Source organism: Mytilus californianus, unplaced genomic scaffold (assembly GCF_021869535.1).
Source record: "Mytilus californianus isolate M0D057914Y unplaced genomic scaffold, xbMytCali1.0.p SCAF_6, whole genome shotgun sequence".
In the NCBI taxonomy this organism is placed as follows: domain Eukaryota; kingdom Metazoa; phylum Mollusca; class Bivalvia; order Mytilida; family Mytilidae; genus Mytilus; species Mytilus californianus.
In genome coordinates, this window is record NW_026262712.1 from 65,924,692 (window position 1) to 65,934,756 (window position 10,065).

Genomic DNA, 10,065 nt, shown 5'->3' on the forward strand with positions numbered 1-10,065 from the left:
ATACAATACAATCATTACCTGAGGGGGGCCATCTCAAAGATTTCACATGACTATGTTTATTTTTACTCAACCTGTGGCAAGGAAAGAAAATGTTTAGCAAAATCCGCAAAAGTTTTTTTCTTTTTAAAGCACAAAATGAATACAACTTGTATATATATAGGTGCTGCCAGGATTTAAAACTATTAGAACTACACAGTTTTGTCTGTATTCAGAGAAAATTTCATGGTGTAAACACAGCCATTTTTGTGGAAGTGTATAGATGAACCTTAAAGACAGTTTCGTTTATATATACATATACGTGGTGAAATAATGATCATAGTAAAATTTGCAAATTGTAAGCTTTAACATTTTTAACATATAAATATATAAATCAAAATAAAATAGAATAAAGTAACTTATAATTTGATTGTTGAAAATTATTAATCAACATTTGCTCCGTATACAATGAACACTTCTATCACAAGCTAACAATCGGATGTATTGAAAAAAGTAAAATCAGAAAAATACTGAACTCAGAGGAAATTTTAAAAAGGAAAGTCCCCAATCAAATGGCAAAATCAAAAGTTCAAACACATCAAACGAATGGACGAAATTTGAAATACATCATTACACTTATTGGCATTACACGTTCGCAATTATCAAGTTTAGAGATTTACGATTTATCAAAAGTTTTAATAGTCTTAAGGTTCATCATAACAAATGGACAAAAATGGCTGTATTTCCACCTCAAAAACTACTCTGAGTACATACTGACCTTTGCAGCAGGAAACGATTTAAAGCCTGGCATCCACTAGATATATAAAAGTTTAATGCATTTTGTGTTTCAGAAAGATAAAATCTTTTTTGGATTTTGATGGACATTTTTCCTTCCTTTAGAAGCTGTAAAAATAAACTAAGTTTGGATAAAACTTTGAGATGCTCCCTCTCAGGTAACAACTGTATTGTATTATATTGATTGATATGGACAATCGACAGACAATAGGTATCTACGCAACTATAGGTGAGTTTAAAGGGTTTAACTGAGTGGACAGTATCAAAGATATTCAGGTGTTTGTTTATTTTTTCACCTTCTGCAAAAACGAAAAAAAAAATGCCCATCAAAATCGAAAAATGATTTTATCTTTCTGAAACACAAAATGCATTTAACTTTTATATATCTAGTGGTTTCCAGGCCTTAAAACTTTCAAAACTGCACAGGTAAGTCTGTACACAGAAGAGATTTTGAGGTGTAAATGCAGCCATATTTGTCCATTTGTTATGATGAACCTTAAGAGAAGGAAATATCACATTAACTTACATTTTCTGTGTCAAATATATTATCCTGTTCGATCAATACCACTTCCTGTTGTAAAACTTCCGTTTAATTGGATCATATTACTTTTTTGTCTCAAGTCAGTAGTCTTTGTGTTGGTTTTGTCAAGGTAAAATAGGTGGGAGTTTTTTACACTCCCTGTCATCTAATATGCAACACCTGACATTAAATCACTTTAATCATTTTGTACATTTTGGTACACTTACTTTTTGAAGTCATGATAAACACAAATCATGATCGAAATCAAGATCTTCTGTTGTCAAATTAATTTTCCTGCAGCACACCTTTTACAGTAGTTTATTAATCAAAATTTATATTTGTATTGATAAATCTTCCTGTGAAATAGGTTTATAGTGTATTAATACGAAAGTATAATCATATTGATAAATCTTCCGTAGAAATTGCTTTAATATTTCTACGTTTATGTTAGTTCAGTGATTATCAGTATTCTCTTGATTCAAAATAAGTGAATTTATCTTAAAATAGACGTCGGTATTTGTGCTTGTGTAGCAAATAACCAACCGGACAAGGAGAACTACAATCGTGTCGTTAGTATAAAAATGTGACTTGATGCAATGCAAATGTTGTCAAATGACAAAAGGCAAAGGAAACCATACAACGCCTTATTATGTTTGTTCCTCTCCTCAAGTAAAGGGCATGTAATTCAGTGTTTGTCGTTTGTTGCTGCTTATCATATTTGTTTTAATTGATTGTTTTGTACATACATTGCTTGGTTTATTTTTTCAAGGCCGTACGGCGACCAATAGTTGCTAATACACTCGTAAGTCATGAACACTTCAGTATAACTTACGATCAATTTTAATCGTAAGATTTTTTGTGAAAAAAGTCGCTGGTGGATAGCTGTCTCATTGGTAATCATACAACACCTTCTTATTTCTCTATAGTTAAAGAAACAGAGTGAAACTGGTGCAGCGAAAACAATAGAAAACAAATGGAAAAGTGACTCTTCAAGTAATTAAGGAAAGGATATAAGCCGATAACAGTCCATTCGGTAAAATATTGGACAGGTCTGAGGCCGCAGGCCGAAGACCTGTTCAATATTTTACTGAATGGACTGTTAGTGGCTGATATCTTACTTAAAACATTGTTTCGCTTGTCAAAGAAGGTTAAAAAAGTAAACAAATACAAACTTTTGTTAAGATATATTGTCATAAAGTATGTAAATTGTTTTGGGTAAAAATTTTATTAATAATATCCTATATTTTGGCCCCTTTAAACAGAAATTCTACTTAAACAATGATAGAATAAAGTACAGTTGAAGGTAAACTACATGTACATGAAGACCTAGTACATGTGTATCATACTTTTTGCGTGCGCTAGGACATCATTATATATTTTCCGTGAATTCCTTCACATGCGTTTGGTTAAAATGGATAAAGATGATGAAAGTATATTCTCAATGCAAAATCCATTCCGAAAAGAAGATAGCGGTGTCGAATATAATGATTTTGTTGTTTCAAACTTTGGATTAAATTCAAGTCTGTGTTCAAATATATCCGATTGCAGTGCGGACAACGAGGAGGATTTAGTTATAGCAGTTAATTATGGCAAGCTTTATATATATTTTAAAATGTAGACCTCTCCTATTACTTCCTTCTTCCTTCTGGGGTTTTATTTCTTATTAGGCAAATGAGAAAAAAAAATGAAAAACACATGAAGCATGAAGACAGGTTCACGTTGAAGAAAAATGTTCAACCAAATCGAGTGCACCGCACTCGATTTTATTTCAAATACTCTATTAAAAATTATGAATAATCACTCATGAAGAGATAACAAGCGTGCAAGTAGTTTACATTATTTTGTTGTTCATCGGAATTCCTCCATTTTATATTATTTTAATGAATTTTAAGAGAATTATGATCCAAATATTATATATCTTTTACTTGCAAAAATGAATTAATATAGTTTCAATATCTAAATTCATAGCCACAAAATATCCAGAGATCAAGAAATCGATCAGACGTATTCACCTACTATACATGAAAAAATATATTGATTCATAATTTCCCCTATTCCTCGTTCATAGAAATTGACCTTGACTCGGCGGTTGTCTTGCAAGAGACCGTTACTGTTTACCCAAACCGGACAACATGAATACCCCCTCCTTTTCACGTTTGTTCTGCAAGGTTCGTGTCGCTCATTTTTTAGTTTATTTGCGTGTTGCTGTCATTTTTTCTTTTTTTTTCATGTTTAGTACCGAAATATATTTTTGTCCCTCGATTTCCATTTGCAAACAACACTTTCTTTTTTTTTCTTTCAAAACAAAGCATTGTAAGTGTACATATCCTTGTTTTTGTGCTTAATGTATGTTTATTGTATTCAATCAATTTTACTTTTGAGATCTTTTGTCTTTCGCTAACACCACAAATATTAAGAACGAAGCTTCAGTTTATAACATTTTAAAGAATTCTATTTCATTTTGTAATGGTTTTTTTTCAATTTCCCTGTGTTGTTCCCAACAATCCACAGGCAAAATTCAAGATCAAGCTGACCATCTACTCTTTTGACGAAGTATTTATGAACAGCAGATTAATTATTATAAAAAGATCTTGAATAAAGTTCATCCAGATTTATGTTTTAAGTCATTGGATACGCACGTCTTTCTTGTAGAGGGATTGAAAAAATGTCTTTTTGTGTCTTTAAGTGGTATTTTGGGAGAGAAAAAAAATGAGTATTATGCATATATGTAGCATCGTCAGGAGACAAAAGGAGGTACACAAAAGAGTTCTTCAAGAACGATAACTCTATAATAAATTTGGCCTTGAACCACTTTTGATACTTTACTTTCAGCAGGGGATATTTTGACCGATAACACAATTGAGGTAGGCAAGTGATTATTTATCAAAATACCACATTGATAACAATCCTCAGGCATAATATTAACGATTTAAATATGTTTTGTAACAAACAAAAGTGTAAAAGTGTAAGTGGTCCATAATCACCACTCGCGTTGATGAAATTCATCTTGCAAGACTGTCAAGGATGTAAGAAACAATCCTCGTCGTCAATGCTAATCATTGTTTTGACCTTGCAAGACCCTCATGTGTAGTCAAGGTTGTTAAAAATCCTCCCTCTCATGGGTAAAGATCCTTAAAAACCACCCTCAATCAGTTATACATGGATAGTCAATGTCGTTTAAAAAACCAACCTTGTACTTAAGCATCCGTCAATAAATTTCACACATTTCTTATTTTTGAATAACAAACCATTTTAATAAAACAGTAATAAAGGACAGAACTCTTTAATAGGTAATTGGACAGAAACAGAAGATCGCAACTGAAACGAAAAAGACATTGGAATGTTTTTTATATTTATGATATATTTTTTTAATTTTTATAATTTTTATTCAAGGTATCCATAAATCCTTCATGTTTCAAATTTTTAAATACTTACAGCCATATTCTGTTCAACTGCAACACCTAAACTCACATGTGTTTAGAATAATTTCTTATTATAATCATACCATACACAATTCAAAAATATAATTTGATTTCATGATAAGCTTAAATACTATATATAAGTATAGCATATTTGAATATATAGTTTGAGGTGGTCACTGCGCAATTCAGTACGTGGCAAGCACTGTTTGTTATTTGTATTAAGTAAGACAAGTGTACGTAATTGCATGTGCTAGCACATGGTTTCAATATATATTGAGCATTTCAGCAGATTTATATAAAAAAAGAAGATGTGGCATGATTAAAACAACTCTCTCTCCACCAGAGGCAAAAGGACGTAAAGTTAACAACTAAAGATCACCGTACGGCCTTCAACAATGAGCAAAACCCATATTGCATAGTAAGCGATAACAGGCCATGAATTGATAATTGTTAAACAATTAAAATAAAATAAACTAACTAGCCTGATTTTATGTACAAAATAATAAATGAAAAGCAGATATGATATACAGCAAGAAACGACACTTTCTTATTTACATACTTGTGATGTTTGTTTATACAAGGTGCATAATAATATAATATATCATAAAAAGAACAAGACAGTTAGGTTTCAATCATGTGATAAAATTTAGATAACATATTGTTTTCAACTATTAAAACATAATTAAGATTTTTAGAATCATGTTTTAATATTTCTTGAAAATATAAAACAATCATTTATATATGAATATCAATAAAATATAACTTTCCTTTGATCTTTGCAGAAACTAATTTGAAGAAACAGACTATAAAAGCAAAGTGTCATTTATTCCATGATAGGACAAAAATAAATGAGAGTTACCTCTCTTGGCTAAAACACTTTGAATGGAAAATCCCTATGTAGTCATATTTTTGGAAAGGGGAATTGCATAGTTTAAAGGGAAAGCCAATAGAATTGCTTAGTGTTTTGAGACAGGTGAAGGTCATAAATTATTGAATATTTAGAAAAGATATATGGAAAGTGAAATTTAGTTTTTTTTTCCAGACATAGCTGATATATGTTAATGGATCATTACCCTCCTTCCTTTTCTGGTTTGTTCCTCAAGGGTCGTGTCGATCATTTTTTAGTTTATTTGCGTATTGCTGTCCTTTTTTCTTTCTTTTTTCATGTTTAGTACCGAAATATATTTTTGTCCCTCGATTTCCATTTGAAAACAACGCTTTCTTTTTTTTTTCTTTCAAAACAAAGCATTGTAAGTGTACATATCCTTGTTTTTGTGCTTAATGTATGTTTATTGTATTCAATCAATTTTATTGTTGAGATCTTTAGTGTTTGAAACTATTCATAAAACATTGGAAAGAAACAAATGTAATTCGTATTTTGACGTTATATATAGTAAAAATACCTTTTTCAATAACTCTCCCTTTTTCACTCAATTCAATGCAGGAAAGGATTTTATTTCAAATTATATAACACAATTATAAACTTATTTAACAAACATATGAATAAATCTAGCACCTACGTTTATTCAATTCAAGAGACTACATCGGTTTCTAAAAAAAAACGATCACTACGAACAAAGTGCGAATCGGACACACGATTGATTTCTATAACTTGCCGTTACTTGTTCCTTTTTTCTGTTTCTTATATTATTCACCGTCGTTGATAAGCGAAGTTTTGTATTATATTCCTATACAGGCACTAATATCAGATTATATAATAAAAAAAACTAGCAAATCAACGCCGACACCTGAAAATTATAAAAAAAAATGTTGTAGCCCCTAGTTCATGAAGCAAATTCTTGATTTGCACTTTGTACACGGGGTGAGGTTTAGGTTGTTAATCAAATTCTTAATTAGCTATTTTGTCCAAGGAACAATCTGTGGCTTGCACATCAACACGTAGTGAAACATCTACTTGATTACCGATTTCTCCTAATCATGATAATAAAATTATTTTACTTGTGATCCTCGTATTGCAGCATGATAAATCAAGCGTTAGAAGCATTTTTTTTATTTTTTTCATTTTCATTGTAGCTGAAAATGATGTTAGGAAGAATGAGAGCAACACAGATGTCGATTTTTATATTCAAAAACGAACGAGGAGATCAAAAATCTTGTGCAAAATAATGACCTAAAAGCACCAATAACAAAACTTACAACGAGCATTGTCAACGAATTTGGCGCTAAAGGAGACAACCCAAAACATGAGAAAAATGGCTGTGAAAAAAGTATTGACACTGGCAGTGTTAAAATCAATTTAACAGTTTTTTTTTCAAGAAACCGTCTTAATATAATGTATTGGAAAGTGACCTTAATAAAAAAAAAATGTTGTTTTTGGTGTATACGTAATTGTCATTTGTTCTTTCGTTGTTAAATTTGTTTTCAAAATGAAGAAACAAATTGTGTGAATTGATGGATTTTTTTCAGTCCTTTAACTATCATTTACCTGTAAGAATCAATTATGCTACCTCCAGCTGTCCAATATGTTTAAGGAAGAGGAGGGTTATTCTTAAAAATATTGGACAGTTAAAGGTAACATAATGGTTTCTTGATATAAATGATAGTCCAATCACTGAAATAAAGAACGGGTACAACAATAGAATGACGTCACAACAATGTTTTAAGTTGACAAAATCAACGTCAGTAATCATACTGTTTCAAAATTGTTTAGTAACAACAAATATACATTTGCCTATAATACAATATATATCATACAAACATAAGATATTATAATGTTCAATCCTCAACAATGCTAACATTTAATATAATTAAATTGAATTAACCAATTTTCTGTTTAGTGTTATTGTTCCTGAAAACTACGTATTTGAACCCAAAATTACATTCATATTGATACTTATAACTGGAGGAATGCATAATATAAACATAAGATGATATGTAAATAATTAAATTGAATTAACCAATTTTCTGTTTAGTGTTATTGTTCCTGAAAACTACGTATTTGAACCCAAAATTACATTCATATTGATACTTATAACTGGAGGAATGCATAATATAAACATAAGATGATATGTAAATTCTGGTATCTATGATGAATTTATTTCATAAAGATCAGAGTTCAAAATTTTTAACCGTGAATAATTGAGCTTTTTTTTTTTAGCTTTTCTTCATTTCAAGTTGCAGCATTTTTTTTTCTAAAAAAACAAACATTTTACCCCAAATTTACTTTTTCAATACATTATATTAGTGTACATTTTTCATATTAGATCAGTTCCAAGTCCACATTCTAATTTACATTAAAAAACATTGTGATGCAATTAGTTTCAAATTGAAGGATTTTAGAATTGACTAGGCGTTTGTCTTAACCAGTATGGGGCATTACTTATACAAATTAAATTTTAATTATCTTTATACGTAGTTTTTCTAAAGAAAAATATTCAATAGAGTTATTTCTAACTTCAATAGTTGCATGTACTACGTGAAGTTTTTATATATTCTTACATTATTTAATTACATAATATTAAGAATTTATCAAAATTGAGAGAAGTATACAGATAAAAGGTTACTTTAGAAATAGTAACAATATATTTCTTTTATAAGTAAATTTATATATCTTGAAATAATTAAAGGGGCATAAGCTGTCAAATTCATGTTCGCCGATTTGACTCAAATTCTCATATTTGATTTATAACATACTAAAACGTATATCCAAATTACAAAAAGTCTAAAATAAATAATTAACAATGCATGGACTTGATAATTTGTATCAACATTTCGTGTGTATTTTTGTCTAGACGTCATCTAATTAACCATCGAGATATCCCCCGAAGACTGCCGACGGTAATATAACACGATATAAACATTAATATGAATTTAAACAGATAGTGACCACGTGCAATTGGATTTTTTTAGTCTGTTTGATTTCATATTGTAGGTTAAAGTAGATTTATCATCATTGTTACCTGTATAAGAAATGTTTTTTTTTATGGATCAAATCAGACAACCAAATGGTTCATCCTTGTTTCATTTTCAAAATTGACACTCTTTTCCTTTTCATAGCTGAATGCATGCGTAACCCATGTCCAGCTAAGGGGTTAAGTTGAAGGTCACATGAATGCGGATTCAATGAGGTCGAATTATTCACTTGCAAGTGAATAATTCATCAGCGATGTTTCTTAGTTTATTTTTTACAAAATTGAACCAAATTGGCTGCTTAAAGCGAATTATTATTTCACTATTTCACTTTCATTAATGATTGAATAAAAACAAATAATATTTTAATATTTTTCATATCTCGTAGCTAATGCTCCTTTAATAACTACAACTATATAAAGAACATATGCAATTACTTTGGGTTACAATTCATAAATAACTTCAAGTCTCAATTAAATCATATGTCACCATATATTCAAATACTCTCCCAACAACAAAACGCAACAATTATTTTATTCTTCACATATGTAACAAAAAATGTATACCCCTATAATAGCTGTTGATCACACGTGACATTTTCGGGCCAGAATGTGTAACGCTGCACGAGGAAATCTGGGCCGTTACACTTGCGAATCATCATCTTTAAGGATGTATAATTGGTAAAAATGACACCTAACCGTTTAATTGAAACCAATCGTTAATTTTGTTCTAGATACGATAAGACTAAACACAGCTACCAGAAACATAGTCATTTGTCGTCTCCGTGCAGGTGAATAACAGAAACCAGTCAATAGACTCTATAATGTTTACCGGAGCACGATTTCTAGACCCTCTGGATACTTGTAACGGTACCAGCAATCCGATTCAAAAGTTGACAGTCAACGTTATGGCCGACCTATGATCTCATTCTGGTAATTCACCCGAGAAACCTTGCCACGACAGCAAAAGAAACAGCATCAAATGTCCCAGGTCTCCAACGAATATCGGCACAGACAATCAGAAACCGTCACTCTGACAACGGCTAAAGCTCCAGCAGTCCTTACTTTGTTGCAGTTCTGAGACGCCGACATTAACTTGAAAGGGTCCCATGGTGCAAAAGAGTGAGGGACAGGGATCTGCAAAACTGAATACGAGTCTTGTTCAGCAACGAATAAAGATTCCTGCTGCAGAGAAGAAATAGTTTTAAACATGTCAACAGACGCCGGGATGGGAAGTTCGCAATGAACCACGTCCTTGGAGGTTGGCCCTTTTTGGCAGAGGAATTTGTGCGGTGCCATATCCTACGCCCGAAAAACTAAACTCCGGCTACCTTGACACTGTTCGATACAGATATTGGGTCCTTTGACACCACCATGCTGTCCGTGATGAACCTCCGTAGGGAAGTTTTTTAGCACGACAATGCTTGGCCACACACACCTCGTACTATTGTTCGACTTTTTAGTCAACAAGAAAGTAAAAGAA

General features: G+C 31.2%; 1 long non-coding RNA gene across 1 annotated transcript; it reads left to right on the forward strand.

Annotated features, from left to right (window-relative positions):
• The first annotated feature begins 962 nt into the window (after positions 1 to 962).
• Positions 963 to 7,499, forward strand: LOC127706495 (uncharacterized). The gene is made up of 2 exons (XR_007984495.1): positions 963 to 1,000; positions 6,748 to 7,499. It is a non-coding gene; the product is annotated as an uncharacterized LOC127706495 (long non-coding RNA).
• Positions 7,500 to 10,065: the final 2,566 nt, after the last annotated feature.